Raw genomic sequence first — 9,218 nt, 5'->3', positions numbered from 1 at the left:
TGGAGCTGCCGCTGACCGCCAGCGTAGCCTCGTCTGGCGATAACGATATTCTCAGAGATGAGCATTACTCCTGTCATGAGGTGAGATCCATGCACAGAGCTTTGACATCTTCAGTGGAAGGTCCTAAAGAGGAGCTAAGTATCTTTATTTTAATCATTGTCATTCAAAGGATATTTTAATATAAAAATACATACATATATATGTATGTACATTTTTTTATATATATATTTGTAACCAAATAAAAGCTAGAACTATGCAAACACTACTGGCTGCTGCTTGAAACTAATGTCTACCAGAACATTTTGGAATAGAGTAGATTTGTTGGTTTTTTTGTTTTTAAATAAAATGCAGCAGACCAAAGTTTTGCTGCAGTTAGTCTTACTAGAAGCTTAGGTTATTCCTAATCTGGAACTCACTCAAGTGGGTTGTAAAATTATCTGAAGAGCCCTACCATCTCTAAAATATTTCCATCTGCTGAAAGGCTTTCTTTTGCAAAACATAGGAAAACGCAGAGGCTGGGACTAGAAGAGACTGAATGTGATGTTTGGGGTGATAGTTAGAAGTAGAATCAAGGAAGGACTGGGAGCATTTTCTTTTGGACGAAGGATTGAGTTGGCTTCAAGGAATCTTCCTACTTGCGAAAATGTCCGTCGCTGAGGTGGAGGCAGTGATCGAAGCATCACCGGGCTGAATTCCGGTGGAGGTATCGGAAATCTTCCCGCTGAATCTGATGGTACCGGAGTTTAGTCTGCTGGGAGAAATTTCACGTGGTTTCTACCATTTCTTTGTGTCAGATCCGATCTTTGCTTTTAGGATTAACTGAAATATATCCAACTGTAATCTTCAGTGACCTTTGACTCTTTATTCCTGAGGACTGTAGAAAATTCAGGTTTCCTATAACATTATCCTCATCCCAACTGTGAACAAGTTACTACTGCTTCTTATAATTTATTGTCTTTCTGTTCCTGAACGTCTGTGTGATCCAGCTGTTCACCAGCACCACCTTCCAGTGCTTCATTAGCTTTTATGCACAGGGAATTGTTGCAATGGATAAGTTGACCACGCTAGTTGGAAGAGTAGAAGTCTTTGGAGAATGACTTTTGCTTCCTCTAGCTGTCATTAGGGAGTGCACACACACATACCTGTATATACATATATATGTATACATATATGAAGTGTTTCAATATAAACTCATTTAGCATTATTCTTATTTAATTTATATTTTAATCCAGTTGTAAACCAAAGTATTACAGCTTGTGAAATGATGCGTCTCGGAAATAGGAGGAACCTTTTTAAGTGAGAGCTCTGAAAGATCTTTGCTGACAAAAATGCAGATACGAATAAAACTTAACAACTTGTGCTGGCGAATTCTAGAGATTTGCCGCCTCAGAAGGATTTAAGACTTACTTGCTGGGTCAAGTCTGCTGGTGGGGAAGCAGTATGCGTTACCATTTTAAAACACTGTTGATTTTTTTTTTCCTTATCCAGTATAACTTCGTATTGGAGGAATTGCTGCAAGAGCAGTATGGCAGGGCGTCTGATGGAGATGAGGCGCGTGGTTAAAGCTGAGAGGGCGATGTCAGGTAGCGCTGGTGTCTTCTGATGTCTTCACCTCTGGATTGAGGTGTGCTGTTTGGCTCTGGGCATCTCGGTACCGCCTTGTCGAACGACCCTGCAGGGAGCTGTTGGGTTGAATGAGCGCTTTAAAAGCGTGACTCAGCAGCGTTTCTGCTGCTGGATTTTTCCAGCAGAATCACTTCAGAGTCTCTGCCACCCTGCTATGCTTGCTGGTCACAAAACCTGGGGCTTCTGCCCTGCCTCTTGAATTGGGATGCTTTAAGGAAGCGTGAGGACTTGCCTACCAGAATGCCTCGAGGAAATCCTCTGCAAGGGAAAATGAGGCAGGAATTTAGGCACGGATTTGCTGTATATGCTGTAACGTGGGTCTAAAGTGATTCCCTATTGTCCTCTGCCTGACCCCTTCCTTATAGATGCAGGGTTTGGATGAATTTTTGTCAACAGGCGTATAAAAGACGGGACAGGCTGTCTCAGTGCTGGCACTGTTCTGCCGGTGTCCCTTTTGGCTTGCTGTGCTATCTAATAAGGGTTGGAGCTGAGAGGTGTTTACTGAGACGGAGTACAACTGCCACCGGACCCGGTGCTCCTGGGCTTTGGCTCATCTGTGCTGTCGGATTAAAGCAACCCACGAGGGGGGTTCAGGGCCTTCTGAAGGCTTGGAAATTGCAATGTTTTTCATGGTACTTAACGGTTTTGTAGGAAAACAAGTATGTTCTGGCAAGCCTAGAAATAAAAAGGGAGAAGACAGCAAATCAGCCTGCAGTCTGGCACAACTGGGAGCTGGAGAGAGAAGGCCACAAAAACAACCACAACAACTGTATTTAGTATCTAATTTACAGTTTTAGAAAACAGGCCTTTTTTTACTGATGTCTAGAGGTGGTTGGGGTTTTTTTAGTAACTTCCGTGGAGATGCATGTTCTGCTGTCCCCAACGGAAAGAAAAAAATGGGTTCAAAGATAAAATCTTGCTGATTCTTCTGTGCCGGGGAGTAATTGCCTTTCCAGGGAATTAGCAAACGCTATGAAAAAATTCACCTCTAACCACTTCCCACAGGCTTGGCAGTGGAGGCTTCCTCTTGCTCTTCTGCTCAGCCCGCACGCTAGAGTCTCTTTTTATAGAGGGTTTCCCTGCGTCCCTTCTATTGAGCAGGGTGACGGTCCACCTACCTTTCTTGATTAAGTTCGTTGAATACTCCCCAGCAGGATTAGTGCGTACTCACAGCTCATGGCGTATCAAGCACTCTGCCAGCTACACGCAGTACAATTTTTAGCTACTAGATCTGGCGAATATAAAAAGACCGTAAGCTAATCTATTTCTAATTGTAGTCGCCAGGTACTGCGGGTTGAGTACAAGACCCCTTCTGTGCCGCTTGCTGAACCAGTGCGTAGGAACATCATCCGTCACATCAAATTCCTTTTGATGGAGGCGTTCTGTAAGCAACCTCAGGGCGAAGGTGCTTCTTAGTGCCGCTGTCAGGAGAAACTGGTCTGATGCCAGTAGCAGGTCCCGTCTGGCTGCTGCGTCAAATAGCAGCTGCTCTGATAAACCAGGCAAAAGAAAAAGGGAAAGCAGGCTCGGGAGAAGAGAGGTCCCTTTGACCAAACACTGGCTGCTAATTGGGCAGAAAATAATTATTTGATTGAGACGGTGGTCTGTATGTGGAATTTCTGTCATTTTTTGTTCAAATAACTTTTAATAACATATACGTTTGTTTTTTTTTTTTGCAAAAAGGTAGCCCTTTCCACTGAAAATTTCCCAAGTTGATTATTAAGTAGCACCGGTGTCAGTATGCTGCATCCAGTGACTCCTCGGTGTTCGGTGGGTGGGCGACGATAGTAAGCCGGAGGCTTTGGGTGAGGGGGTTGTGAACGCCTGCTGCTGGCTGGCTTTCCCTATAACCATTGTGGCTTTGGGACACAGACCAAAAATGATTCTTTTTGTTTTAAAGCTTTAATTCTTTTCATGGAAATGTTGAAAAATCTCAGCTCCCTCCCCAATTATTTTTATGTTCTCTTTAGTTAAATTCTCATCCAGCATCAGTTTGTGGTCTAAGAATAATTTGCGTAACATCCATGAATAGGACTTCGTAGGACTTTGCAGATCACAGAAGGTTTAAAACCTGTGGCCGTAGGAGGTGACGTTTGTAACACGGTTTTTATGCTGCCGTAGAGGTTGGGAGGGACGAGGAAGGGTCTTTGCGGAGAGCCGGTCTCTGTCGCAGTGCGGATCGAGTCACTGGGCACCGGTGCCTGCTTGCAGGGGTCTTCGAGGTTAGAGGTGCAGATGGGATTTTCTTCAGAGATTTTCCTCGTGACTTCCCATTGCGTGAGTACTTCAGCTCCTCGCTTCGGTAGCGAACAACAGACTCTGCTGCCTTCAGCGTCAGGAACGCGGTCGGCATTGAGGCTGTGTGTCGGGAGCCTGGGGGGGGAGTCTTAGGAGGGGAATTGTGCATCTTCGGAACCAAAAAGTTGAACTTGTCAAAAGCTTTTGTGAACGAGGAGTTAAACCTGCTTTTGGCAGGATGGTGGAGTAGGCCTGGGGGGTTTTGGCTGTTAACGTATATTCAGATCCTTGTTTTTGCAGGGTGAGATGGGCCATTTCAAAAATCTGGGCAAGGAAAAGTGGTAGCGTTTGAACCCCGTGTTCTCATTCCAGGTTTCCAGCGAGAACCGCATCAGGTATGTCGATGCCATCGATGGGGCGGCGGGGGAGCTGCGCAGCATTGTGTTACGTGGCTGGGAGCGTGTATGTGTTACACCGGGGGGTGCTGGGTGCCCCATGCTAGAGATGACCCAGGTAAATGGGCACCTTTCGGGACCAACAGGATGGTGAAGTGTTCCCAAAAAGCGGTCTGAGCTGTGCCCGTCAAGCTTGCAGGGTAGTAGTTTTCTGATGAGCTGGTGAGTAGCGTTGGGAGAGGAGCGGGAAACATTTCACCGTAAACTCCTTGCACAGTGCTTCTGCAAGGCCGCGGGGCTGTGTTGTACCAGCACAGCCCTGCACGAGCCCCCCTGCTCGTCCCCTGCTGCTACGCGCCGCATCGGTGGAGCAGGCCAAGCGGAAACTGTCTCCCTGGAAATAAGAGGGTGTTTCCCTGCAGAACGTGGCGCAGGGAGGAAGGGAGGGAGCTGTGGGATTGTGCCCCAGCTAGAGCCCAGGCCTTTTAGCCCTGGGCACAGAGAGCTTAAGACCTATTGCCTGTCACCCAGGGAAGGGGCTCGGGTGGGTGGTTTTCTTCTTTGCTAGAGGGAAGCTATTGTGTCTGCTGGGAAAAAAAAATGCATGTGGAGTCTGGAGTAATTCTTGCTAGGAAACCAGTTATATTACTCGTTATATTCCAGCAGCAGAATAATTAACAAAATACTTCTTTTCATTAAAAAATCAGGGTTAATTCTAACCTGGTGATGGTGACCTGTTACATCATCTAGTGTGTGATTCACATCACACCTCTTTCTTACAAAGCTGTTTTTATTTCCCCACCATAGAAGTGGTGGCAAGTCTCCCTACAGCTGCAGACCCGTTGTGGTCTGTAAATGGGAAGAGGCCCTTTCCCCATCTGCGCTGTAAAGGCTGTAAAGCCCACAAAGCGACTGAGAACAGCAGCACTTCAACCATACGGATAGTTTGCTTACATTAGCCGGAGTTTCTTTAGATAGCCAGAGACACGCCATCTGGTTCTTCCTAGCCTGAGCCATTTCTTGTAGCAGGGAGATCATCTGCAAAGCGCAAACAGAAATAGGGAGGAAAGGAGGTTGGCTTCGCGGGGAGGAGGGAGACACCCAAAATAAGCAGAGGGCTCATCCGTTTTCAGCACTGGCTGTGGCTGTTGGCACGGAATAGGTGTGGAATAGGTGAAACGCCAGCAAAGCGTCATTGGGATGAAGCGTGCGTGTTGTCTGGCACGTTGTGGACGCTGCGGGCAGGGAAATGGCGGTTGTAGAACCTGCGCGTGTTCGGGAGCATGCAGGAAACCCGGCTGTCTTGGGAGAGAGGCGTGCAAAGACGCCTATACCCTGTCCTAACACATTAGAGCTGAGCATCACCAGTGTTTTCCATCCTGGAGCCATGAATGGTAATGAAGGAAAATGATTCAGTCCCTCGTGGAGGCAAATTTGCTGTGCGGGTTTCAGAAACGCCCTTGGAAGGAACTGAAGAGTGGCAAAGTGAAGGCTGGAAACGGGTAGTGCCAGACGGATTTCAAAGGGCCGTTTGCTGATTGTTAGGTTTTCTAGCATGTGTTTAAGCTGTTGAAGACTGAAGTTTGCTTTTGTTTCAGTACTCTCTCCTTTACCTATGTCATTTCTTCTATTTAAACTCAGCAGCCAAGGGGAGGGTGCAGAGAAGACGGAGCCAAACTCTTCTCAGAGGCGCACGGTGCAAGGAGGAGCAGCGGTAGGCAGAAGTTTATACAAGGGAGATTCAGGTTAGGTATGACAAGACTTTTTTTTCACCGTGAGTATAGCCAAACAGTATTGGAACAGGTTGTCCAGAGAGGCTGTGAAATCTCCATCCTGGGAGATACTCCAGACTTGACCGGGCAAGACCCTGAGCGACCTGCTTGAAGTTAGCCCTGCTTTGAGCGGGGAGGCAGGGCTGGGACCCAAAGGCCTTCCTCCCACCCTCCCTTGTTCTGGGCTTCTCTGTCACTCCCCTGGAGTATAAAATGTTGCCCCGCCGCGTGCTGCAAATAACAAGGGATGGAGAGTTTTATCCTACCAGTGCATTTCCAGTTAGGATTTTTTTTCATTTGTCAATGATTAATCCGTGAAATAGCATCTTGCCTGCCACGGTCTATGAAGTCCAGCTGCTCCCCAAGCGTGAGTGTAGCCTCCAGGTTCCTGTTTCCACTAGGCTACGCCAAGCTGTATTTTTGTTACTTTTTTTTTTAATATTATCATGTAAAAACGGGCAGCTTTAATGGGCTTCCTAGTTCATATCAGTTAAGCTTTTGAAACATATTCAGGTATCTTTTAAATACTGCTGTGTAAGTTCCTTGTTTAATCTGACATATTCTGATTTATTATTTTACTGCAGTTATCTAAGGCAGTACTTTAAAAAAAAATCAGTACATTAATTTTTTGCAGACTGTCAGCTATGTTAAGCCTCCAGCTTTACTTAGTTTTTGTAAATGTACTTAACCCTCTCTCCCTCAGATCTACGGTTAAATGTCTTCATTATTTTTATATTGCAATGAAACTTATTTATTTAAACCTTCCCGTTATCTTTGCAGTAAGACCCAATACCATTGGCTATAAAACTGTGAAACTAATTGGAAATGGAAAATGAAGCTAGATGGGTTAGTTTTACAACTGGTTGTAAAATACAGAAAGTAGCAGCATAAAAGAAGAAAAGTAACTCAGTCTGGGGCGGGGGGAGGAATCACAAAACTACGGCTGAGTAGCTTCTTGAAAATGAGTTTTAACCCGATGATGTTATTTCACTGGTTCCTCCTTTGGTCAACTTCAAAAACTGCGTCTTGAGACTGAGAGGTGTGTCCGGGGTCCATTCGTTCATCTGCGTGTCTAGGGCATTGGTTTGATACGGGAGTTTGTGCTCCCGTGATGCTATTTTTTTAGAGTTTACGTGTCTAAGGAAGCTCTGTGGATTACTGTGAAGCTTTTATTTAATACTTCATTGCGTGTAAATTGGTAACTGAACACAACTCTTGGCTTAACAGAGACGAGGGCCAGTGGGGAGGAGGAAGGTGCCATTTTGTCGTGGAGGCTGGCACGGGTTGCACTGACAAAAGGCGGACAGTGCAATTTGATTTTGGCAAGGGGTGTGAAGCCTCGTCACCCCTGCGGCTGTCCCCTGCCCATGAGCCGCTTTCAGTCGGCCAGCGTCACGGTGAATCAGTCCTAAGTTTGCTCCGTAAAAAGACGGGGATGGGGTTTTGTTCACACAGGCTGTCATCGGTGCGTGTGTTGGCAGGTTGAGAGCAAACTGGATCTCTGAGGGAGAGATTCAGGGAATGGTTTTGTAGGTGGTGCGCAGGTACTTTTCTCAAGTGTCAGAAGGTGTCCAAGGCCAGGGTTACGCTGTTGGGGGAAGCAGCCGATCTGGATTGCAGGTGAATTTGGGATGGAGAGCAGAATTTTGTCATACCCTTCGCTTAAGACTAATTCCTTTCGGCTCCCCTGAAGTTCTTGCCTGGGTGACAGCTTCCAGGGCTACATTGTCACAGGGCGAGCGACTGTAAGAAGTATTTTGAAGCAAAAAGGGAGTGTTGTCATTCAAATGATGCATGTTTCTTTTGTGCTCGTGTATGTAAAATTGCTGACAGTTAGGACAGGCCAAGGGGTGCGAGAGTAATCCTTCTTGGTGGCAAAACAGGGACTTTTCTGAATAAGCTCTCTTAAAAGCTGAGTTAGGAAGAGAATAATATGCAGCTGTATGTTCTTGCGGTAACGTATTCCTCACCTTGTGCCCCACGCTTACAGGTAGGGTTAGCGAAGGACAAGAGAAGACCGTACCAGAGGTTAGCTCACAGAAATGAAAGCAAGCTAGTCAGAGTACTGCTTTTGTCTCAAAAGGGAAGGGAACGGATGCAGTTTTCCCCTAAGCCTCTGGTATCTTAAACACTCGCTGAAGCTCCCACAAGCTGTGCCCCAGTTGTCTCCGAAGCTGCCCCTCTGCCCCCTCCTTTCCCTGGCATCACCCCATCTTTCCTGTACAACACTGTGAATATGACACCAGTAGCTCTTTTTAACATTTCTATTAAAACTGCTCAGAGCATGAAATGCTGTCCTACGCTGTCACGCGGTGACGCTGTAGCAGACGAGCTGTGACCGAGAGCCCTGTTCAGCTGAACAATAACCCCCAAACAGGGACACTGATGATCGAGCACTTCCTTGCCGAGCAGTGGAAGGGTATTGTAACAAGAGTTAACAATGTAAGTGGCTTTGTATAGCAATTTGCTAATCAAATTTGATTTCGTAATGAACTAAACTGACAATCAATTTCTAAAATATAAAAGCCTCTTAGAGGGAATAGTCAAGTACGTCTTCAACAGAAAGATTTAACTGGGATAACTTTTAATAAAGAGCACAGGATTTTTTCCTTTTCTTTTTTTTTTTTTTTTTGAGCAATCACTCCAGAAAGTGAGTTGCGTTAAGCAGCAGAAGATTCACAGGACAGTAACTACCTCTCTCTCTGGGAGTGCTGAGGTTACCACACTACACACTCTATCAGCAAAGCTTTCACTTAAAACAGATTTGTTTTCCTTACCTCTGTGTTTCAGAAATGCAGGTCTGCTCTGTAAAGTGACTCTATGAAAATGGCATCTGGCAGGAGCAGGGGGAAGCTTTTCGGGGTCCATCACCCCTCTTTGTCGCCAGTTTCTCGCTGTGACCCTTGCAGGTTCGCTCTGGGGCTGCGACAGTTCAGGGTGGATTCGTTACTTCACGTATTCAGTGTAATAGCGAACTGTCCCGCGGGCCAAAGGCCGTTGCCAGAGCTGCGAGACTGCGGGCTCAAGTTCCTGCACTGGGAAATTAGTTAACGGTGCGGAAGGTAAGAGGAGGATCCATCTCCCTCCTGCCTCCAAGGGAGCAGGCAGCAGTAAAAAAGCAATAAAATAAAAAACAAAACACTTTTATACGTTGGTCATTAGTCAGCAGATCTGACTCTGCAAATTT

The sequence above is a fragment of the Fulmarus glacialis genome, unplaced genomic scaffold, assembly GCF_000690835.1.
Source record: "Fulmarus glacialis isolate BGI_N327 unplaced genomic scaffold, ASM69083v1 scaffold46329, whole genome shotgun sequence".
Classification (NCBI taxonomy): Eukaryota; Metazoa; Chordata; class Aves; order Procellariiformes; family Procellariidae; genus Fulmarus; species Fulmarus glacialis.
The sequence above is the reverse complement of the archived record's forward strand: the minus strand, read 5'-3'. Positions refer to the sequence as shown.